Raw genomic sequence first — 24083 nt, forward strand, 5'->3', positions numbered from 1 at the left:
AGACAACATTTATCTCTTGTAGAAAAAAAATATATATATACATATACAGTATATATATATATATATATATATATATATATATATATATATATATATATATATATATATACATATATACACACACACACACACACACACATATATATATATATATATATATATATAAACATTTGCTTATAATGAATCTCAGTATGCAATATAATGTAAACATTTAACATAGAGAAATGACAAAACATTATTGATTTATGAAGCAAGTACTGGAAAATAGTATTTTTGCAATGTCAAAATATCCATAAAGATATTGCTAAGCATATGTTACATATGTTATTTAAAAATACCATACATTAATAGGATATAAAGTAATGTTTCTTTCATGTAGTTGGCAAGAGTCCATGAGCTAGTGACGTATGGGATATACAATTCTACCAGGAGGGGCAAAGTTTACCAAGCCTCATAATGCCTATAGATATACCCCTCACCACACCCACAATTCAGCTTTTACAAACTTTGCCTCCCTATGGAGGTAAAGTTTGTGCTTGATTTTTCTCTTGTAAGGTGTATCCAGTCCACGGATTCATCCATTACTTGTGGGATATTCTCCTTCCCAACAGGAAGCTGCAAGAGGATCACCCACAGCAGAGCTGTCTATATAGCTCCTCCCCTAACTGCCACCTCCAGTCTCTTGCAGCTCTCAACAAGGGAAGTAGCTAGAGAGATGTGGTGAATTAGTGTAGTTTATCTTCAATCAAAAGTTTGTTATTTTTAAACGGTGCCGGGGTTGTACTGTTTTTTTTTACCTCAGGCAGCAATTAGAAGAAGACTTTTCCTGAGGTTTTTGATGATCTTAGCAGGTTGTAACTAAGGTCCACTGCTGTTCTCACACATAACTGAAGAGTATGGGGAAACTTCAGCTGGGAGAACGGCCTGCAGAATTAACTGCACTGAGGTATGTTCAGTATATTTTTTTCTAGAGGATGGTAAGAACTAGAAAATGCTGACAGTGCCTGATATAGTTAAAGGGACAGTCTACACCCGTATTAACATTAGCCTATACCTTAGATCGAGTTCCTATTTTCCTAGCTCACCCCCTCTACCCTAATGAGTCTGCTTTACAAACAGAGGTATTCGAAATCAAAACTTTGATTCTAATCGTTAAAAATGGCAGACAAACTCCACCCATTCCCTTCTCCTCCTACCATGTACTCCCCTTCTCTTTGTATATCATACTCGTTCACGTATAACCACCTACGTAATTACCTTGTAAACACGCATGCTCCTATTTACGGAAGTGATGTAGAGGAAGTCCATCTGTGCTGCAGGAAAATAACTAAGCCGAGTGTTTTTTCATTCCTTTTTTGTTTTTTTGGTTCCTCAGAAGGTGCGCATGCGCTAAACAACGAAAGCGCGATCCTGTTTTTTAATCAGTGATCTAATTTTGATTGGAGTGTTTTAAAGTATAGAGTCTATGATGTAGTTAATAGGCGGAGCTGGTCTGCCATTTATAACGATTAGAATCAGAGTTTTGATTATGAATAACTCTGTTTGTGAAGCAGACTCGTTACGGTAGAGGGGGTGAGTTAGGACAATCTGAACTTTATCTAACGTATAGGCTAATGTTAATACGGGTGTAGACTGTCCCTTTAAGGTAAGCCTGATTGCAGTGATTTAATACCGACTGGCATCATGCTTGCAGTAAAGGGTAATTTTCATATTACTTTCGATTATGGCTTAGTATGTAAAACGTTATATATATATATATAAGGAACGTTTTTTACTGAGGTGATAAATCTTTATTTGGGGCCTAGTTTTCCACATGGCTGTTATTTTACTCCTAGGAATAGTTTTTTAAGGCCCTCTGACTTTGAGTGCATGGTGGGAGGGGCCTATTTTCGCACTCTAATTGCGCAGTTGTTTCTTACATTTGAGACATCCAGCTTCCCTGAAGGAGTCCCCTGACATATTGGACCTCTGTAAAGGGTTTTTGTGCCTAAAAAAGTCATTTTATGGGAAGGTAGGAGCCACAGTAGAGCTGTGGCAGTTTGCTTGTGACTGTTATAACGGTTTTTACCAGTTTTTTGCTTTGTTTTTGAACCTGAGGGGTTAATCATCCATTTGCAAGTGGGTGCAATGCTATTTTAGTCTATTATATACACTGTAAAAATTTCATAGAGTTAACTGCTTTTTTCACTGTTTTGCAGTTTTTGTGTTTGTTTTTTTCCCTTAAAGGCACAGTACCATTTTTTATATTCTGCTTTTTCACATTAATTAAAGTGTTTTCAAAGCTTGCTGGTCTCATTACTAGTCTGTTAAACATGTCTGACATAGAGGAAACTCCTTGTTCATTATGTTTAGAAGCCATTGTGGAACCCCCTCTTAGAATGTGTACCAAATGCATTGATCTTACTATAAGTTATAAAGACCATATTCTGGCTTTAAAAGATTTATCACCAGAGGAAATTGACAAGGGGGAAGTTATGCAGACTAACTCTCCCCACGTGTCCGAGCCTTTAACTCCCGCTCAAGAGGCGCCAAATACATCTAGCGCGCCAATTGTGTATACTTTACAAGACATGGCGGCAGTTATGAATCATACTCTTACAGAAGTATCGTCCAAACTGCCAGGGTTACAAGGAAAGCGAGACAGCTCTGGGACTAGAAAAAATACAGAGCTCTCTGACGCTTTAGTAGCTATGTCTGATATACCCTCACAATGTGCAGAAGCCGAAGAAGGAGAGCTTCTATCTGTGGGTGATTTTTCTGACTCAGGGAAGACACTTCAACCTGATTCTGATATGTCTACATTTAAATTTAAGCTTGAACACCTCTGCATGTTGCTCAGGGAGGTTTTAGCAACTCTGGATGACTGTGACGCCATTGTAGTCCCAGAGAAATTGCGTAAATTGGATAAATACTACGCAGTACCTGTTTACACTGATGTTTTTCCAATACCTAAGAGGTTTTCAGAAATTATTACTAAGGAATGGGATAGACCAGGTGTACCGTTCTCTCCCCCTCCTGTTTTTAAAAAGATGTTTCCCATAGATGCCGCTACACGGGACTTGTGGCAAACGGTCCCTAAGGTGGAGGGAGCAGTCTCTACTCTAGCAAAGCGTACAACTATCCCTATCGAGGACAGTTGTGCTTTTCTAGACCCAATGGACAAAAAATTAGAGGGTTACCTTAAGAAAATTTTTATTCAACAAGGTTTTATTCTCCAGCCCCTTGCATGGATTGCCCCTGTCACTGCTGCTGCGGCCTTCTGGTTTGAATCTTTAGAAGAGGCTCTACAGGTAGAAACCCCATTGGATGATATCCTTGACAAGCTTAAAGCTCTTAAGCTAGCCAATTCATTTGTTTCTGACGCCGTTGTTCATTTAACCAAACTAACGGCTAAGAACTCAGGTTTCGCTATTCAGGCGCATAGGGCGCTATGGCTTAAATCCTGGTCAGCTGACGTTACTTCAAAGTCTAAGCTTCACAACATTCCCTTCAAGGGGCAGACCCTATTCGGGCCTGGACTGAAGGAGATCATTTCTGATATTACTGGAGGAAAAGGTCACGCCCTTCCTCAGGATAGGTCCAACAAATTAAGGACCAAACAGCCTAATTTTCATGCCTTTCAAAACTTCAAGAGTGGCGCAGCTTCAACTTCCTCTAATACAAAACAAGAAGGAAATTTTGCCCAGTCCAAGCCGGTCTGGAGACCTAACCAGGCTTGGAACAAAGGAAAGCAGGCCAAAAAACCTGCTGCTGCTTCTAAGACAGCATGAAAGATCAGCCCCCGATCCGGTAACGGATCTAGTAGGGGGCAGACTTTCTCTCTTCGCCAAGGCTTGGGCAAGAGATGTCCAGGATCCATGGGCATTGGAAATTGTGTCCCAGGGATATCTTCTGGACTTCAAGGCTTCTTCCCCAAAAGGAAGATTTCATCTCTCACAATTATCTGCAAACCAGATAAAAAGAGAGGCATTCTTACATTGTGTTCAAGACCTCCTAGTTATGGGAGTGATCCATCCAGTTGCAAAGGATGAACAGGGGCAAGGCTTCTATTCAAATCTGTTTGTGGTTCCCAAGAAAGAGGGAACCTTCAGACCAATCTTAGATCTCAAGATCCTAAATAAATATCTCAGGGTCTCATCCTTCAAGATGGAGACTATTCGAACCATCCTACCTATGATCCAGGAGGGTCAATATATGACTACCGTGGACTTAAAGGATGCTTATCTGCACATTCCGATACACAGAGATAATCATCGGTTTCTCAGGTTCACCTTCCTAGACAGGCATTACCAGTTTGTGGCTCTTCCCTTTGGGTTAGCTACGGCACCAAGAATCTTTACGAAGGTTCTGGGGTCACTCCTAGCGGTCCTAAGGCTGCGGGGTATAGCAGAAGCCCCTTACCTAGACGACATTCTAATACAGGCGTTGAATTTTCAAATCACCAGGTCCCATATAGACATTGTTCTGGCATTTCTGAGGTCGCATGGGTGGAAAGTGAATGAAGGAAAAAGTTCTCTATCCCCTCTCACAAGAGTTTCCTTCCTAGGAACTCTGATAGATTCTGTAGAAATGAAGATTTACCTGACAGAGACCAGGTTGTCAAAACTTCTAAAATCCTGCCGTGTTCTTTATTCTACTTCTCGCCCTTTAGTGGCTCAGTGTATCGAAGTAATCGGCTTAATGGTAGCGGCAATGGACATAGTGCAGTTTGCCCGCCTACATCCCAGACCGCTGCAACTCTGCATGCTCAGTCAGTGGAATGGGGATTACACAGATTTGTCCCCTCTACTAAATCTGGATCAAGAGACCAGGGATTCTCTTCTCTGGTGGTTATCTCGGGTCCATCTGTCCAAGGGTATGACCTTCCGCAGGCCAGATTGGACAATAGTAACGACAGATGCCAGCCTTCTGGGCTGGGGTGCAGTCTGGAACTCCCTGAAGGCTCAGGGCTTGTGGACTCAGGAGGAGACACTCCTTCCGATAAACATTCTGGAACTAAGAGCAATATTCAATGCTCTTCAGGCTTGGCCTCAGCTAGCTGCGGTCAGGTTCATCAGATTTCAGTCGGACAACATCACGACTGTAGCCTACATCAACCATCAAGGGGGAACAAGGAGTTCCTTAGCAATGTTGGAGGTTTCAAAAATAATTCTATGGGCAGAGGTTCACTCTTGCCATCTATCAGCTATCCATATCCCAGGAGTAGAGAACTGGGAGGCGGATTTTCTAAGTCGACAGACTTTTCATCCGGGGGAGTGGGAACTCCATCCGGAGGTGTTTGCACAGTTGATTCAACTTTGGGGCAAACCAGAACTGGATCTCATGGCGTCTCGTCAGAACGCCAAGCTTCCTTGTTACGGATCCAGGTCCAGGGATCCTAAGGCAGCGCTGATAGATGCTCTAGCAGCGCCTTGGTCTTTCAACCTGGCTTATGTGTTTCCACCGTTTCCTCTGCTCCCTCGTCTGATTGCCAAGATCAAGCAGGAGAGAGCTTTGGTGATTTTGATAGCACCTGCGTGGCCACGCAGGACTTGGTATGCAGATCTGGTAGACATGTCATCCCTTCCACCATGGACTCTACCGCTGAGGCAGGACCTTCTACTTCAGGGTCCTTTCAACCATCCAAATCTAATTTCCCTGCGTCTGACTGCTTGGAGATTGAACGCTTGATTTTATCAAAACGTGGTTTCTCCGAATCGGTCATTGATACCTTAATTCAGGCTTGAAAGCCTGTCACCAGGAAAATCTATCATGAGATATGGTGTAAATATCTTCATTGGTGTGAATCCAAGGGTTACTCATGGAGTAAAGTCAGGATTCCCAGGATATTATCCTTGCTCCAAGAAGGATTGGAGAAGGGATTGTCAGCTAGTTCCTTAAAGGGACAGATTTCTGCTCTGTCTATTATTTTTCACAAGCGTCTGGCGGATGTTCCAGACGTTCAGGCATTTTGTCAGGCTTTAGTTAGAATCAAGCCTGTGTTTAAACCTGTTGCTCCACCATGGAGTTTAAATTTACTTCTTAAAGTTCTTCAAGGGGTTCCGTTTGAACCTCTGCATTCCATAGATATCAAGCTTTTATCTTGGAAAGTTCTGTTTTTGGTAGCTATCTCTTCAGCTCGAAAAGTTTCAGAGTTATCTGCCTTGCAGTGTGATTCCCCTTATCTGATCTTCCATGCAGATAAGGTAGTTTTGCGTACCAAACATGGGTTTCTTCCTAAGGTGGTATCTAATAAGAATATCAATCAGGAGATTGTTGTTCCGTCACTGTGTCCTAATCCTTCTTCAAAGAAGGAACGTCTATTACACAATCTTGACGTGGTAAAGTTTTATTTACAAGCTACTAAAGATTTTCGTCAAACATCTGCATTGTTTGTTGTTTACTCTGGACAGAGGAAAGGCCAAAAGGCTTCAGCAACTTCTCTTTCCTTTTGGTTAAGAAGTATAATTCGCTTAGCTTATGAGACTGCTGGCCAGCAGCCTCCTGAAAGAATTACAGCTCATTCCACTAGAGCGGTGGCTTCCACATGGGCTTTTAAAAATGAGGCTTCTGTTGAACAGATTTGTAAGGCGGCGACTTGGTCTTCGCTTCATACTTTTTCTAAATTCTACAAATTTGATACTTTTGCTTCTTCGGAGGCTATTTTTGGGAGAAAGATCTTACAGGCAGTGTTGCCTTCCATTTAAGCGCCTGTCTTGTCCCTCCCTTCATCCGTGTCCTATAGCTTTGGTATTGGTATCCCACAAATAATGGATGAATCCGTGGACTGGATACACCTTACAAGAGAAAACAAAATTTATGCTTCCCTGATAAATTTATTTCTCTTGTGGTGTATCCAGTCCACGGCCTGCCCTGTCATTTTAAGGCAGGTGTTTTTTATTTTTAAACTACAGTCACCACTGCACCCTATAGTTTCTCCTTTCTCTTGCTTGTCTTCAGTCGAATTACTGGAGGTGGCAGTTAGGGGAGGAGCTATATAGACAGCTCTGCTGTGGGTGATCCTCTTGCAGCTTCCTGTTGGGAAGGAGAATATCCCACAAGTAATGGATGAATCCGTGGACTGGATGCACCTCAAGAGAAATAAATTTATCAGGTAAGCATAAATTTTGTTTTCTTCTATGGTAAGCATTTTGAAGCCCAATTCCTCTCAGAGTACTGTGTTTGTCAGAGGGATGTGAATGGAGTATTGCCTATTGATTTTATGGTTTTCCTTGCGGGAAATCTTTTCAGAGGTTCTCTGTTATCGGTCGTAGGGATTCATCTCCTACCTCCCTTTTCAGATTGACGATATACTCTTATATACCAATTGCTCTGCTGATACTTTTTCAGTACTGGTTTGGCTATCTGCTATATGTGAATGGGTGTCTTTCAGTAAGTATGTTTTCAGTATTTTAGACACTCTCAGCTATGATTTGGCGCTTTATGTATCAATATAAAGTTTTAAATATATGCATTTTACTTATATTTGCCACGAATCAGGTCTATGTATATATCCTTTTGCAGACTGTCAGTTTCAGTTTGGGAAGCATGCTTTAGGAAGTTATTTTTCTTACCTGGGGTATAGTCCTTTTTTCAAATTGACTAATTTTCTTTCAATTTTTGAGGGAAAAATTAGGCTTGTGAGGTCGTAAAATCCTGTTATTTATTGCGTCATTTTTGGCATGAGAATGTTTGTGGCGCAAAGGTACATCTTTGATGACGCAAGTTCAGGTTGCGTCTGTTATGACGCGGGTTGTGTCATTTCCGGATATCATTGACGCCAAAAAAAATTCAACTTCCTTTTGCATCATGCGTCATACTTGGCGCCAAAATATGTAGTTTATTTTTCACCCCACTTTCTATATGCCTCTTGCCTTCTATCTGCTCAGAGGGCTATGCTGTTTGCATTTTTTCCCATTCCTGAAACTGCCATATAAGGAAATTGTAAATTTTGCTTTACTGTTGTTTTTTATTTTACATTTTGCAAGATGTCTCAATCTGATCCTGTCTTAGAAGCAACTGTTGGAACCCTGCTGCCTGATCACAGTTCTACCAAAGCTAAGTGTATCTGTTGTAAGTTAGCTGAGATTGTATCTCCAGCTGTAGTATGTAACAGTTGTCATGATAAGCTTTTGCACGCAGAAAAAATTTCCATCAGTACTAGTACAATTTCTGTTGTTCCTTCAACATCTAATGTACATGATATCCTTTTTGATATGAAAAATTATATTGCTGATGCGATACAGAAGGCTTTGTCTGTTATTCCGCCTTCTAATAAACATAAAAAGGTCTTCTAAAACTTCTCATAAAATTGATATAATTTCTAATGACTGACAACATACTGAAATATCCTCCTCTGATGTGGATCTCTCTGATTCAGAAGATCCTACCTCAGACACTAACACTGACAAATCTACTTATCTTTTCAAGATTGAGAATATTTGTTCCTTGTTAAAAGACGTGTTGGTTACTTTGGATATTGAGGAGTCTAGTCCTCTTGATATCAAAACTAGTAAAAGTTTAAATTCTGTTTATAAACCTTCTGTGGCTATTCCTGAGGGTTTTCCAGTTCCTGATGCTATTTCTGATGTGATTGCTAAGGAATGGATTAAGCCTGATACTTCTTTCATTCCTTCTTCTAGGTTTAAAAGGTTGTACCCTTTGCCAGCGGCTAGATTAGAGTTTTGGGAAAAAGTCCCCAAAGTTTATGGGGCTATTTCTATTCTTGCTAAATATAGTACTATTCCTATGGAAGACAGTACTTCTTTTTAAGATCCTTTAGATAGAAAACTCAGCAAGGTCATTATATGTCCACAATAGACTTACAGGATGCATATCTTCACATTTACGATTAATCCAGACCACTATCGGTTTCTGAGATTCTCTATTCTAGACAAGCATTACCAAGTTGTCGCTCTTCCATTTGACCTAGCAACAGCTCCAAGGATCTTTTCGAAGGTTCTCAGTGCCCTTCTATCTGTAATCAGAGAACAGGGTATTGCGGTGTTTCCTTATTTGGACGATATCTTGGTACTAGCTCAGTCTTTACATTTAGCTAAATCTCACACGAATCCACTAGTGTTGTTTCTTCAAAGACATGGTTGGAGGATCAATTTACCAAAGAGTTCCTTGATTCCTCAGACAAGGGTTACCTTTTTAGGTTTCCAGATAGATTCAGTGTCCATCACTCTGTCTTTAACAGACAAGAGACAAATGAAATTGGTTTCAGCTTGTCGAAACCTTCAGTCTCAATCATTTCCTTCAGTGGCTATGTGCATGAAAGTTTTAGGTCTCATGACTGCAGTATTGGATGCGATACCCTTTGCTCTTTTTCATATGAGACCTCTACAGCTTTGTATGCTGAATCAATGGTGCAGGGATTATACTCGGATATCACAATTGATATTGATATACTTAAATCCCAACATTCAACTCTCTCTGACTTGGTGGCTAGACCATCATTGTATAGTTCAATGGGCTTCTTTTGTTCGTCCTACCTGGACTGTGATCACAACAAATGCAAGTCTTTCAGGTTAGGGAGCTGTCTGGAGATCTCTGACAGCACAAGGGGTTTGGAAACCTCAAGAGGTGAGGTTACCAATCAATATTTTAGAACTCTGTGCTATTTTCAGGGCTCTTCAGGTTTGGCCTCTGTTAAAGAGAGAACCATTCATTTCTTTTCAGATGGACAATATCACAACTGTGGCATATGTCAATCATCACAGTGGGACTCACAGTCCCCTAGCTATGAAAGAAGTATCGCGGATAATTTCTTGGGTGGAATCTGGCTCTTGTCAAATTTCTGCGGTGCATATCCCAGGTGTAGACAATTGGGTAGCGGATTATCTCAGCCGTCAGACCTTACATCCGGGGGAGTGGTCTCTCCATCCAGATGTATTTTGTCAGATTGTACAGATGTGGGGTCTTCCAGAAATAGATCTGATGGCTTCTCATCTAAACAAGAAACTTCCCAGGTACCTATCGAGGTCCAGGGATTCTCAGGCGGAGATGGTGGATGCTTTAGCAGTTCCTTGGTTTTACCAACCCACTTATATCTTTCCACCTCTAGTTCTTCTTCCAAGAGTGATCTCCAAGATCATTATGGAACAATTGTATGTGTTTCTGATAGCACCAGCGTGGCCTCACAGGTTTTGGTATGCGGATCTTGTCCGGATGTCCAGTTGCCAGCCTTGGCCACTTCCTTTAAGATCAGACCTTCTGTCTCAAGGGCCGTTTTTCCATCAGGATCTCAAATCATTAAATTTGAAGATATGGAAATTGAATGCTTAGTGCTTAATACTATGCTACAGGCTCGTAAGTCTGTTTCAAGGAAGATTTATTATCGAGTTTGGAAGACCTATATTTTATGGGGTTCTTATCATAAATACTCCTGGCATTCTTTTAGACTTCCTAGAATTTTGCAGTTTCTTCAGGATGGTTTGGATAAAGGTTTGTCTGCAAGTACTTTGAAGGGACAAATCTCTGCTCTTTCTGTTTTATTTGATAGAAAGATTGCTAATTTCCTGATATTCACTGTTTTGTTCAGGCTTTGGTTCATATCAAGCCAGTTATTAAATCAATCTCTCCTCCTTGGAGTCATAATTTGGTTTTGAAGACTTTTGCTCCTCCTTTTGAGCCTATGCATTCTTTGGATATTAAACTACTTTCTTGGACAGTGTTGTTTCTTTTGGCTATCTCTTCAGCTAGAAGAGTTTCCAAATTGTCTGCTCTCTCTTGTGAGTCTCCTTTTCTGATTTTTCATCAGGATAAGGCTGTTTTGCAGACTTTGTTTAAATTTCTTCCTAAGGTTGTGAATTCTAACAACATTAGTAGGGAAATTGTTGTTCCTTCCTTGTGTCCTAATCCCAAGAATACTCTTGAAAGATCTTTACATTCTTTGGATGTTGTAAGAGCTTTGAAATATTATTTTGAATCTACTAAAGATTTCAGGAAGACTTCTAGTCTATATGTTGTCTTCTCTGGTTCTAGAAAAGGTCAGAAAGCCATTTCTTTGTCAACTTGGTTAAAGCTTTTGATACATAAAGCTTATTTGGAGGCTCAGAGGATCACAGCTCATTCTACTAGATCAGTCTCCATGTCTTGGACTTTTAAGAATGAAGCTTCAGTTGATCAAATTTGCAAAGCAGCAACTTTGTCTTCTTTGCATACATTTACTAAATTTGTACTATTTTTTTAGCCAACTGGCTAAAGTATCTATATATACTACAATATATCTGGTTAAGAATACATTTATTAAGTATACATAATTGGGGTACCCTAAGATTTTAAAACAATGTAAACAGTTAGTGTCCTCAAATGTCAGTGTCCTCCAATATTGAGGAATAATACAAAACTGTGAAAAAGTGTCCAGGGGAGTAATCCAATGTGAATATAAAGTCCTCTATAAATGTCTTTTGTTAATATCCAGTGTGTCCAAATAAAAATCTCAATGTGGTGACTCCTAGTAGAATAATATCCAATGATCCCAATGTGACAATATTCGATGAAAAGGAGAAAAATGTGAAAAATATAAAAAAAGCCAAAAGGCAAAATAAAAATAAAAATAAAAAATAAAAATATAGGGTAAATAATTAAAAGTGGTAGACCAAAAATCCAATGTATCAATACCTGTAAAACAAAAACACCCCAATATAAAAAAGCCTAATCTAGAATAAACTACAAAGTGCCTTTTGTAGGGCATTGCCCTAAAGTTTGTTAACTTTAGGGCAATGCTACAAAAAAAACTTTAGGGCAATTGCTACAAAAAAAAACCAAACCCACAAAATAAAAAGGGCATTTGTATGGGCATTGCCCTTAAAAGGGCATTTAGCTCTTTTGCTGCCCAAGCCCTTATCTAAAAATAGGTCTAATAATCGTTTTCGTTCCTTTCGTCACAATAAGGAACAAAAGCCTGATCCTTCACCCTCAGGAGCGGTATCAGTTTGGAAACCATCTCCAGTCTGGAATAAATCCAAGCCTTTTAGAAAACCAAAGCCAGCTCCCAAGTCCACATGAAGGTGCGGCCCTCATTCCAGCCCAGCTGGTATGGGGCAGATTACGATTTTTCAAACAAATTTGGATCAATTCAATTCACAATCTTTGGATTCAAAACATTGTTTCAGAAGGGTACAGAATTGGCTTCAAGATAAGGCCTCCTGCAAAGAGATTTTTTCTTTCCCGTGTCCCAGTAATCCAGCGAAGGCTCAAGCATTTCTGAAATGTGTTTCAGATCTAGAGTTGGCTGGAGTAATTATGCCAGTTCCAGTTCTGGAACAGGGGCTGGGGTTTTATTCAAATCTCTTCATTGTACCAAAGAAGGAGAATTCCTTCAGACCAGTTCTGGTTCTAAAAATATTGAATCGTTATGTAAGGATACCAACATTCAAAATGGTAACTATAAGGACTAATACCCATTAAAAAAAAAAACACCCCAAAATAAAAAAACTAATCTAGAATAAACTACCAATGGCCCTTAAAAGGGCCTTTTGTAGGGCATTGCCCTAAAGATATCAGCCCTTTTTCTGAAAAAAAAATTACAAACACCCACTAACATTACAAACCTAACACCCCCCCCCCCCAAACCCACAAAATAATAAAAAAAAACTATCTAAAAAACCTAAGCTACCCATTGCCCTGAAAAGGCCATTTGTATGGGCATTGCCCTTAAAAGAGCATTTAGCTTTTTTACAAGCCCAAACCCTAAACTAAAATAAAAACCCACACAAAAAACCCTTACAGTTTTTGAAGTCCTGCTTGGACGATCTTCATGCAGGCGGCGAGAAGTCTTCATCCAGGTGGCTTCTTCAATCTTCATCCTGGTGGCAAAGTCCTCATCCAAGCGGCAAGAAGTCTTCATCCAGACGGCCTCTTCAATCTTGATGCAGTAACATTGGCCAAATACTGCAAGGTAAAGAGGATACCTAGGGGACTTCGGATGAATGCCCGACCAACTCTAATGACCAGCAATGAAGAATATTGCAAACTATTTGTCAGCATATTGAATAAATGCTCCTACGATCTCATGATACTGACCAGGGAGTTTCTGCATAAAGAAATATCCAAGCAGAAATCGGAGGTATCGAGACTGAGGGAGGAGCTGAGTGAATCGCTGAAATTGGAGGCATATAACACCCTGGTAAAAAATGTTGACAAAGGAGAAGCTGAATATCGAAAGATACTAGAAGATCAGAAAAGAACGAAGTTCCAGAGAGACATCGAGAATTAAGAATCCGGATTGGTTTACCGATGGTCACATGATCGGGAGTCAAGCTACCGCCCACAAGCAGGGGAATTCCGTCAGCGATGGCGTCCGAGACACAGGCAGCAAGGCGAAGCTGCAGTAGGGAGCGACACAGATTCCTCAGCCGGTTTTTTAACCGAAGAATCGGAAGGAGAGGCCACAGGGGTGGCAGCAAACACAAGGGCCGCAAGAGGTACAGTGTCCGGATCTCAACCATTCTGGAGGGGTCCGAGGAGATCGGGTCGAGGTCGGAGATACTAGAGGGAAGTAACAAGGAACCCACTGACTGTCTGACATCTGATTGGGATAATCCCAACCATGAACTGCCTAAAAATGACATAATTATTAATATCTCTGACTGTACTTTATCTAATGAGCAAATATTAGCCCTTAACAAAGGTTTATCGTTCAGTCCAACTCAAAACCTAAATCTATTAAGATTGGAACAAGATTTATTTAGATTCTTTTGATCTATAAAACTGAAAAGTTTCTTTGCAAATAAAAATTCTCCAACTATTGATAAAGATAGCAGTACTGGGTTGACATTGAGTAGTTTTGGCCTCAGAAATAAAAGCAAATTTGTTCCAGTTAATGTTAACCATAGCGTTAATACGTATATGGAGTTAGTTAAAAAAGATCTGGAAAAAGTATACAAAAAGATTGCTGGAGAACATCCTGGTAACAATATATCTAAAAAAGAAAGAGAGGCAATTAATTTGTTAAAGAGTAATAAAGCATTAACAATAAAAATGGCAGATAAGGGCGGAGCAATTACTGTTATGAATACCAGTATGTATATTACAGAGATCAAGAACCAGTTATCAAAGTAAGATGTATATAGAGAGTTGCCATATGATCCTACCATATTTGTCCAAAAGGAGATTGTGTCTATGGTGAATAGAGCTTTAAAAATGGGTATAATATCTAAAGATGTTGCTGATTTAATGATCATAGATCACCCATGTATCCCAGTTTTTTACACAAAGGTGCACAAGCGGCTTGAAAATCCACCAGGTAGGCCAATTGTGGCCGGTATAGGTTCAGTTTTCTCGAACATAGCTATCTTTTTGGATAGAGTATTTCAGGCGCTTGTGCACCTTGGCAATTCATATATCAAGGACACTGGGGACTTTTTGGATAAAGTACACAATTTAGATCTATATGGCAACAAATATATACTCTTCACTTTAGATGTGAGCAGTTTATATACTGCAATAAAACATTAGAGTGGCATTCCAACAGTCATGAAGGTACTCCATACAGTCAATAAGTATTCTTCATCACAAAAGATGTTTTTTGAAAATCTATTGAGAGTTGTTTTATATCAGAATTATTTCTTGTTTCAAGATACATTTTTTCTCCAGCTCCAAGGAACAGCCATGGGTTCCAATGTCGCCCACACATACGCGAATATATTCATGAATATGTATGAGGAAACATTTATTTATGAGAATACATTATTTCTGCAGTATGCAGTGGCCTGGTGGCGGTATATAGATGATGTATTCGGTGTGTGGTGTGGCGACATTGGAACCCTGGAGGAATTTGTCGCTGAGCTCAATTGCAGCACTGACTCTATTAAATTTTGCCTCAATGCAAGTGAAATACAGGTTGACTTCTTAGACACTACAGTATATCTTATTGATGGTATGGTCTGTACAGATATATATGTTAAACCTACTGATAAGAATGGCCTGCTACACTACCAAAGTTTTCATCCCAGAAGTACAGTTAGGTCATTACCTAGAAGTCAGTTCCTAAGGGTACAACGTATTGTATCAGAGGAAGATAGACTACATACAAGGTTACACAATATGGCAAAACAATTTGAGGACAGAGGTTACCCTACAGCGCTGGTTCAGAATGAATTAACTAAGTTTCAATCTAAAAAGGATCCAACTCCAAAGAAGGAGGATAAACGAATGGTAGTAGTTATGGATCATAACAATCATGGTAGTGAGATTATGAGTGTACTAAAAAAACACTGGCGTATTCTACAGGGTTGCCATCCAGGTGTTGCTGAATTTGCATTACCCCCCATGCCTGCCTATAGAAGGAGGAGAAACCTTAGAGATGAGCTTATACACACAGACATTGGAAGTGCAAATAAAAAACATCAAAGCTATATATCTGATAAAAATCATGGTTGCTATCCCTGTCTGGGATGTGGCAACTGCAATTCGATGATTAAAGGCCCTCAATTTGTACACCCTCTCACTGGTAAAAAATTTTTGATAAAAGGCTTTTACACATGTGATACTGCTTTTGCCATCTATCTCATAAAATGCCCATGTGGAAAAATTTACATTGGCGAGATGACACGCCATGTCCGTGATAGGATAGTACAACACAAAAGCAATATCAGATGTGGAAACCTAGAGGCACCAGTGTCAGGGCATTTTATCCAATGTGGCCATAATATTAGTCAGGTTCGTTTTCAAATCATTGATGCAGTGCCACGTCCCAGATTGGGGGGGGGGGTAATAGAGAGTTAATGCTAAAATTGAAGGAGGCATTTTGGATATATAAACTCAGTGCAATGCAACCCTTGGGTTTAAACAAAGAATTAGATTACACTTTATTTTTGTAATCATTTTGAGTCAAAGAAATGTCAGAGTTGCTGCAATTGTTTTTCAATAATTTGTTTTTCAATAATTGGTTTTCCTATAATTTGTTTCTCAATAATTTGTCTATCAATAATTTATTCTGATGAAGCTACATTAGTATCTGTTCAAGCCATTGCTGTGTATATATTCTGCATTGATTTTAATTCTATCTTGCACCAAGGTGAAATAAGAATTTAAAGTTCTAACATTGATGTAATTAAGTTAGTAACCACTAGGTGGAATTGTTAAGAAGTGTTAATTGAACACCTGTGTATAGGTAGGCCTTTATAAGGATTGAACAGTGTGTTTTAGCTTTGTATGATTAAGGGTTCTATACCAGAAACGTCACTGTTTTATTCCAGTATGTGGAAATAAAGATATTTTTATATTGCAAGGTGCTGCCTTCTTCTTTGGATTTGTTCAATCTTGATCCAGGCGGCATCTTCTATCTTGATCCTGGCGGCGTGGAGCGGGTCCATCCTGAAGACATCCGGCACGGAGCATCCTCTTCATACGGTCACCGCAGTACACTGAATCTTTAATGCAAGGTACACGATTCAAGATGGCGTCCCTTGCATTCCTATTGGCTGAAAATTTTGAATCAGCCAATAGGAATTAGAGCTGATAAAATCCTATTGGCTGTTCAAATCAGCCAATAGGATTTAAGCAGCTCTCATTCTATTGTTTGATTCAAATTTTTCAGCCAATAGGAATGTAAGGGACGCCATCTTGAATCGCGTACCATGCATTGAAGATTCAGTGTACGGCAGCAACCACATGAAGAGGATGCTCCACGCCGGATATCTTCAGGATGGACTCGCTCCGTGCCACCGGGATCAAGATCAAGGCTTTTTTTAAGGTTTTTTTTGGGTGGGTTTGGGCATGTAAATGAGCTAAATGCCCTTTAAATAGCAATGCCCATTTAAATGCCCTTTTCAGGGCAATGGGTAGCTTAGGTTTTTTTTAGAGTTAGGTTTTTTTATTTTGGGGGGTTGGTTGGGTGGTGGGTTTCAAATGCCCATTCAAATGCCGCCTAGATGAAGATTGAAGAGGCCGCCTGGTTGAAGACTTCTCACCGCCTGCATGAAGATTGTTCAAGCGGGACTTCAAAAACTGTAAGTGGATCGTCGTGGGTTAGTGTAAGGCTTTTTTTTAAGGTTTTTTTGGGTGGATTTTTATTTTAGATTAGGGGTTGGGCATGTAAAAGAGATAAATGCCCTTTTAAGGGCAATGCCTATTCAAATGCCCTTTTCAGGGCAATGGGTAGTTTAGTTTTTTTTTAGAGTTAGGTTTTTTATTTTGGGGGGTTGGTTTGGTGGTGGGTTTTACTGTTGGGGGGTCTTTGTATTTTTTTTTTACAGGTAAAAGAGCTGTTTAACTTAGGGCAATGCCCTACAAAAGGCCCTTTTAAGGGCTATTGGTAGTTTATTGTAGGCTAGGTTTTTTTTTTTAAATTTGGGTGGGCTTTTTTATTTTGATAGGGCTATTAATTAGGTGTAATTCTTTTTTATTTTTGATAATTTCGTTTGTTATTTTTTGCAATTTAGTGTTTGTTATTTTTTGTAATTTAGTCTTTTTTATTTTTTGTATTTAGATACTTTGTAATTTTTAGAGTAGTGTTAGGATTTTTTTGATGTTTAGTTTAGTTTAATTTAATTGGTAGTTAGTTTAATTTTAGTTTAATAATTATATTAGTTTAATTGTTAGTTTAAACTTATTTTTTTTTTAATTTGACAGGTAAATTTTAATTTAATTTAAGATAGGAAAATTGTAATTTTAATCTAAAGTTAGGGGGGCATTAGGTTTAGGGTTTACTAGTTTAATTTTGTTTATTTTAGCAATGTGGGGGGCTTTCGGTTTAGGGGTTAATAGTTTATTTTAATATATTTCATTGTGGGTGGCTTGCGGTTTAGGGGATAATAGGTTTATTATAGTGGCGGCGGTGCAGGGCTTAATAACTTAAGTATAGTGGGGGCGGACAGAAGATTAGGGGATAATAATATTTAAATAGTGTTTGCGATGTGGGAGGGCGGCGGTTTAGGGGTGAATAACTTTATGATAGTGGTGACGATGTCGGGGAGCGGTGGAATATGGGTTAATAATTATTTTTAGTGGCGGCAATGTCGGGAGCAGCAGATTAGGGGTTAATAAATGTAATATAGTGTTTGTGATGCAGGAGGGCCTCGGTTTAGGGGTTAATAGGTAGTTAATGGGTGTTTAGTGTACTTTTTAGCAGTTTAGCTATGAGTTTTTTGTAACTGATTTGTAGCGTAAAACTCATAACTACTGCTTTTAGATGGCGTTAGGATCTTGTCGTTTTAGGCTGTTTTTTTAGCCAGAATGCAAAACTCGTAATTGCAGCGCTATGGGAATCCTATGAGTGCGGTACTGATTTTGCGTTACAGGCTAAAAGGCTTGCGGTACACTTATACCGTCAAGACTCGTAATGGCTGCGTTGCTGTTTTAATGCTGAAAATACCATATTTTTAGCATTGAAAGACAAACGCACAGACTTTTAATCTAGCTGTATGTCATTTTAAGACACATATAAATTCACTTCCATTAACAAATTTACTTTGTTCTCTTGTTATCATTTGTGGAAAAGAATCTGTACATACTGCACATTACTGGGAGCTAGCTGTTAATTGGTGGCTAACCAATTTAAATAGCATTGACAAATAACGGTAACTTTAATATCACTTTAATTAAAGTGAAAGCAGTAAAAACTCTTCCAACAAGCTCAAGGAACACAATTGTACAGCTAGCTTAGCAAGACTGTGAGACAAATTTTAAATAGAATACAAAAAAAAAACATCTAGATTTCAAAACCATAAATCCAAATGCAAACTTTACAAAGAATAAATTCTAAAACAAAAAAAAATATTGTATTAGATCCATCAGTACTATATTATATTGCCCTTGTGGCCCCTTCTCATTCTGAAATAGAGAAAACACACATTACTAATTATGCCCTTGTTATTGAGCAGGGGCTTCCCAACTTTGTTCTTCTAGTCGTATCCAGTCACCAATGTTTTTTATGTGACCCACATTAATACTTAAAGATATATAAATCCCCCAAACTTTGTTTCATTATTCAGAGGTAGTGTAAAATTAAAAAAAAAAACTTTCAAATTTACTTTCATTATCAAACATAACATTAACATTATGATCTCTTAGTATCCTTTGTTGAAAGCAGGTAGGAAGGTGTAGGAGCGTGCATGTGACTGGAGCAATATATGGCAGCAGTTTTATAACTAAGGTATATATTTGCAAAAACAGTAGGTGGCAGCACTGTTTCCTGTCATGTACTGCTCCATGCTACATATCTAGATATCTTCAACAAAAAATAACATGAGAATGAAGTACATTTGATAATAGAAATAAATTGAAAAGTTTTTTTTAAATTGTATTCTCTGTCTGAATCATGAAAGAAAGCCTTGGGGTTTCATGCCCTTTTGTAAATATGAGTGGTACATAAAGTTACACAAAATGAATTAATAGCAGCACATTTCCTGTGTAATTTGTAATGTCATGTTATGCAATGTGGTCTGTAGCCAATCATACAATTAATAACAGGTCCTTCATATGAAAATAAAGCAAACTTCATTTAGCTTGACCACACTATAACATGTCAGATATTGCAATCAAGTCTTGCAGACATAGCGCTCCATGTACTAAACAGCGAGAGCTGCTCCGGAGCCATTGCGGGGCAGGTTCGCGATGTAAGAAGCAGCAGTCATTAGACCGCTGCTTCTTACACCCTACGCCACCTCTGAGGTGGCGAGGGAAAATCACTGAGAGCTCACTCGCTCTCTGTGATTGACAATCACTTCTCTCACGTGATTGGTCGCGCAAGAGAAGGGGTGGGCATTACTTGCTCACTTGATACATACGGGCAGCGAATCCTGTTCATCGAGTTGAGAAACTTGTCTGGTCGCTCCTTCGTAAATGGGGCCCATAGGCATATTTTCCATTGCTGCTGAAAATTGTGTAGAATTGTGATAAAATAAAACATCTCCATAGATTTTAATGGAGATACTTGTTCTTACCACCAGTTTGCACAGTTAACAACAACAATGTAAACTAAGCAATAGTTAGCTTTACATAGTAACATAGTAGATAAGGTTGAAAAAAGACTGAAGTCCATCGAGTTCAACCTATACAAATCTAAAATACTTACAAAAAGCTCCAGTTAAGCTTAAATAACCCCATTAAAATGTGACCCATTTAATACTAGCAATCATATCCATGAATTTTGTTTATATACAGAAATTTATCCAGACTATTTTTAAATGTATCTATGGTATTGGCATTCACTACCTCCTTTGGTAATGAGTTCCACAATTTTATTGCTCTTACAGTGAAAAAACGTTTCCGTTGCAGGAGATTAAATCTCCTTTCCTCCAACCTTAAATTATGACCTCTTGTCAGAACCAATTTTCTTGGAATAAAAAGAGCTTCTGCCATCTCTGTATATGGGCCTTGAATATATTTATATAAAGTAATCATGTCACCTCTCAAGCGCCTTTTTTCTAAAGAGAACAGACCCAGTTTGGCTAGCCTCTCCTCATAGGTTAATTTCTCCAATCCCCTTATTAGCTTTGTGGCCCTTCTCTGAACTTTTTCTAGTTCTGCAATATCTTTTTTAGCAATCGGTCCCCAGAACTGCACTCCAAACTCAAGGTGAGGTCTTACCAGGGCTTTATATAATGACAGAATTATGCTTTCCTCCCTTGAATCAATGCCTCTTTTAATACATGCTAGTATCTTATTAGCCTTTGAAGCCGCTGCCCTGCATTGTGCACTCATCTTTAGCTTGTTATCTATTACTACTCCCAAATCCCTTTCCTCCTGTGTTTGGCTAAGTCTTGTCCCATTTAAAAAATACATAGCCTGCTTATTTTTACTTCCAAAATGTAGAACCTTACATTTTTCCGTATTAAATCTCATTTTCCATTCACTTGCCCATAGTTCTAATTTTAGCAAATCCCTTTGCAAAGAGAGTTCATCCTGCTCTGACCTAATGACCTTACTTAACTTAGTATCATCTGCAAAAATAGAGATGTCGCTATTTAATCCTTGCTCCAAGTCATTTATAAAAATATTAAAAAGAACAGGGCCCAGTACTGATCCCTGGGGGACGCCACTGATTACCTTTGTCCAATCTGAGTATGATCCATTTACTGCTACTCGTTGCTCCCTATCTTTTATCCAGTTATTTATCCATGAGCTAACATTTTCAGATATTCCCAGTCCCTTAATTTTGTGCATTAATCTCTCATGGGGCACTGTATCAAATGCCTTTGCAAAATCTAAGTATATCACATCAACTGATTCCCCTTTATCTATATTTTTACTTACTTCCTCGTAGAATCTAATTAGATTAGTTTGACATGATCTATTTCTCCTAAAGCCATGCTGATTAGAACTCATAATCTTGTTTACACGAATATGCTCATCAATATAATCCCTTATAATCCCTTCAAATATCTTCCCCACTATTGATGTCAGACTAACTGGTCTATAGCTTCCTGGATCATCCCTGCTTCCCTTTTTGAAGAGTGGCACCACATCAGCTTTACGCCAATCCTGGGGTACCATGCCTGAGGATAATGAGTCTTGAAAAATTAAGAGTAAAGGTTTGTCTATAACAGTGCTAAGTTCCCTTAACACCCTTGGGTGTATTCCATCTGGGCCTGGAGTTTTATTTACCTTAATATTTTTTAGTTTTTTCCTGATATCCTCTAAACAAAACCCAGTTAGTGGTATGGACTGGCATGTTCTATTCTGTTCCAAAGTATCATTCAATGGTTCCTCTCTTGTGTATACTGAAGAAAAAAACTGGTTTAGTACCTCAGCCTTCTCCCTGTCATTATTTATCATGCTACCGTCCACACATTTTAATGTACCTATATTATCCTTCTTAGATTTTTTGCTATTTATGTACTTAAAGAACCTTTTAGGGTTAGACTTAGAATCCTTGGCAATTAATTTTTCATTTTCAATTTTGGCTAATTTGATTGCTTTTTTGCATGCTTTGTTACATTCCTTATAAATATTGTATGCTGAGTCTGTACTATTTTCTTTTAATAATTTAAATTCCCTACGTTTTTTCCTAATTTCTTTCAACACATTTTTATTTAGCCATAACGGCTTAGTTTTTTTATTTTTATTTTTATAACCATATGGTATGTATTGATATGTATATTTATTTAACAAATTTTTAAATATTATCCATTTATCCTCTGTATTTTTATTAGAAAATACATTGTCCCAATTTATATTATTTAATGATTTCCTTAAATCGTTGAATTTTGCTTTCTTGAAATTAAAAGTCTTAGTTAAGCCTTTAAAACACTGCATATGAAAAGAGATTTCAAATGTGACCATGTTATGATCACTGTTACCCAAATGTTCTTTAACTTCTATGTTTGATATTATATCTGTATTGTTTGATAGCACTAAATCCAATATAGCTTTACTCCTAGTTGGCTCCTCTATTAATTGTGACAAGAAGTTATCCCTGAGAACATTTAAAAATCTATCCCCCTTAGCTGAATTACTAGTTTCATTGGCCCAGTTTATATCAGGGTAGTTAAAATCTCCCATAATTACAGCACTGTTATTAGCAGCCTTACCTATTTGGATAAGTAGTTGAGTTTCCTCCGGGTCACTAATGTTGGGAGGCTTGTAGCATGTTCCTAGTAATATTTTTTTAGGATTTTTCCCCCCACTCTTTATTTCAACCCACAGGGTCTCTACATTGTCACTTGTATCATAAATATCTTCCCGTATTGTAGGTTTAAGGTCAGGTTTAATATACATGTAGATTCCTCCACCCCTTTTATTATTCCTGTCCCTCCTAAATAATGTATACCCCTCTAAGTTAACTGCCCAGTCATGTGAATCATCCCACCAAGTTTCAGTTATACTGATAACATCATAGTCCTCTTCTGCAACTAAGAGCGTCAGCTCCCCCATTTTACCTGTCATGCTTCTTGCATTTGTTGTCATACATTTAATTTTCATGTGCTTTCTGCTGCTACTTGGTGTACTTTCCTCTATACTTTCTAATGTGACATTTCTTAAGTCATCCCTTCCTTGAGATATTAAGGGAGTGACATATTCAGACACTGATCTCTCTGTTCTATTTTGTTCTAATTGACCCTCCCCCCCTTTGCCTAGTTTAAAAGGTTCTCTAAACGTGCTACCATCCTTTCCCCCAACACACCTGCACCCATGTCATTCAGGTGCAATCCATCCTTACTGTACAATTTGTACCCTAGTGAAAAATCAGCCCAGTGTTCTAAAAAGTCAAACCCCTCATTTTTACACCATGTTTTTAGCCATGAATTAACAGACCTTAGCTCCTTCTGCCTTACTGAGTTAACACACGGCACTGGTAATATCTCAGAAAATATTACTTTGGAGGTCCTTGCTTTAAGCTTGCTACCTAACTCCCTGAAGTCATTTTTTAGGACTCTCCATCTCCCACTGATTTCTTCATTAGTACCAATATGCACCATGACTGCAGGATCAGACCCGCATCCCTCTAACAATCTATCAATACGCTCCACAATATGCCTAACACGAGCCCCTGGAAGACAGCAAACTGTTCTATGTAACGGGTCTGGATGACAAATTACCCTATCAACCTTCCTTATAATAGAGTCTCCTACCACCAACATCTGCCTCTGGCCCTGACTTGTATGCCCCTCTTCCATGACTGAAGGACTGCCCACCATAGTATGCTCCTCTTCCACAGCTAAAGGACTGTTCACTATACTAGGCAACACGGCCCTCTCTGACACTGCCACCCCTGAACTGATATCCCCAACATCTTCACTTAATCTTGCAAATCTATTGGGGTGTACCAGCTCAGAACTGGCCTGTCTCTTCCGCTTACTTCGCCCTCTAACTGTGACCCAGCTACATCCTGGAGTCTCCTCATCTGAATCCTCCCCATTCCCACTGCTGGAACCATTAACAACCAGCTCAGTCCTATCCATTTCCCTTTCAAGTGTCTGAATTTCATGTAGTGTTGCAATTCGTTCCTCCAGATCCCCAATACGAGTTTCTAAAGAGACAATATGCTCGCACTTGCCACAAACATATAATCCCAGAAGCGGCTGCTCCAGTGATGCAAACATGTGGCAAGCTGTACACTGAATGAGATTCTCACACATTCTTAATAAAAGGTTTAACTTAAAAGTATAAAATAAATATATTTCCCCTTGGTTACCCCAAAACCTTGTTTG

At 38.8% G+C, this 24083-nt stretch overlaps 1 protein-coding gene across 1 annotated transcript in view; it reads right to left on the bottom strand.

The window, feature by feature from the left end:
- Positions 1-24083, bottom strand: part of F13A1 (coagulation factor XIII A chain) — a 328117-nt gene that overhangs the window by 281411 nt on the left and 22623 nt on the right. The window lies entirely within an intron of this gene.

The sequence above is a fragment of the Bombina bombina genome, chromosome 5 (assembly GCF_027579735.1).
Source record: "Bombina bombina isolate aBomBom1 chromosome 5, aBomBom1.pri, whole genome shotgun sequence".
NCBI classification, from domain to species: Eukaryota; Metazoa; Chordata; class Amphibia; order Anura; family Bombinatoridae; genus Bombina; species Bombina bombina.